The sequence below is a fragment of the Dendroctonus ponderosae genome, unplaced genomic scaffold (genome assembly GCF_020466585.1).
Source record: "Dendroctonus ponderosae isolate FM_Combo_2020 unplaced genomic scaffold, Dpon_F_20191213v2 Dpon_F_20191213_1, whole genome shotgun sequence".
Classification (NCBI taxonomy): domain Eukaryota; kingdom Metazoa; phylum Arthropoda; class Insecta; order Coleoptera; family Curculionidae; genus Dendroctonus; species Dendroctonus ponderosae.
In genome coordinates, this window is record NW_026017110.1 from 37,531,362 (window position 1) to 37,532,936 (window position 1,575).

The window sequence follows — 1,575 nt, forward strand, 5'->3', positions numbered from 1 at the left end:
GTTAAATGACTTTATACCCGTATAGAACATTAATTCCGGTATTTTTGGGTTACGCGCGATAAGTAAATAATAAATACCTGAATGAAGTGAATTTTTTTCTGGTAATTTTGAATGGTATTTATTGTGGTTCAATTCTTTTAAAAAGAAATATTACCTACGCGTATGAGAGCGATGCGAGACGTGTATCAAGATGTAGCCACTCAGATTAACAGTCATGTTGTCACCCACGCCAAGAAGGCAGACAGATACTTCCCATAGATGAATAGTGGTCGTTGTGATTGTCACAATACATGTATGGGGTTAAAAAGAACGGATAGGAGAGAGATACTCACTAATACGCTACCAACATACAACTTGATCATACTCTGATACTTACCCGGTTAAACAACAGTTGAAACTCAACCATTTTTCAATACAATGGCAGTTGTCGTCATGCGCGTAAAGTCATTCGGGGACGGATCGCATGTGCGTAGAGGCATTGAGTGTTCGCAGTAAAAAAATTACTAGTTCTGAACCGAAAGTTCTATGTTCTCGGTACAGTAAGAGCTGGTTCAGAATCCATTCGTTGCCGATTCTATCAATTCTAGGATTAAATGAAAGGCCAGTGGTCCTGACAAGCGCAGTACAAACAAAACATAGGGTTCGCATCAGCATCGGGACTAGCTCCCGTTATCATTTTTTCGATTTGTTAGGACAAACTGGACACTTTTGTTTACGGGGGAATTTTTGTCGGCTAGTGATACAATGGGTGCCACCAGAATTACATTATTTTTTCTATTTCAAATGTATGGCTTTATTTGTCTATTCACCATGAGGCTGCAGATCTCAATTGTACTAAAATACAGGGTAATTTTTTAGTGCGAGAGAGTCCATTATTTCCGTTGGTGTTGAACTTTCAAAAAAGAGTTTTATATAAAAGTTGTTGACGCACAAAGTGCGCACATTTTAAAAATATTTTATATAATACAGAGTGTCAGAAAAGCGAGGCAAGATCAAAGATTTATTTTAATTAAAAATTTCAAAAAGGTGTTACATTTTGTAAGGTGGCCATTGAATTGCCTCGCTTTTCTGAGACACTCTGTACCATATATAATATTTTAATATATTTATAAAGCTAATAGCTTTATTCGCGACAACGATTCAGAACTGGTTCGGGACTGATCGCATGCGCGTGAGGTATTGGGTGTTCGGCGTCACCTCAAAATACATCGTTTATGAAACACAACCTGTTGATATTGATGATCTTAAAAGGCGAACTGCAGTAGAATGCCAGTCAATTCCCGCTAAAGTTTTCCAAAATGTTAGAGAGGATTTTAAAAACAGACTTTACTATTGTTTCTGCATCTTTGAACTGCGATTATTCGTCAACTTCTGAACTAAAAGCAACAAAGTAGGATACCACTGAAAAGGCAATTGAACGCCCTTTAAAACGATGTGCCACCTGACCGCCGTTCCCATTTAAGGGTAACATCTACCCCTCCCTGGAGCCCAATTCTCGAAACTGGGAACGGCGATCACATGAGAAAGAAGGGCGTGGTTCTCTCGTGAAGCGAATATTGGTATTCTTGAACGCGA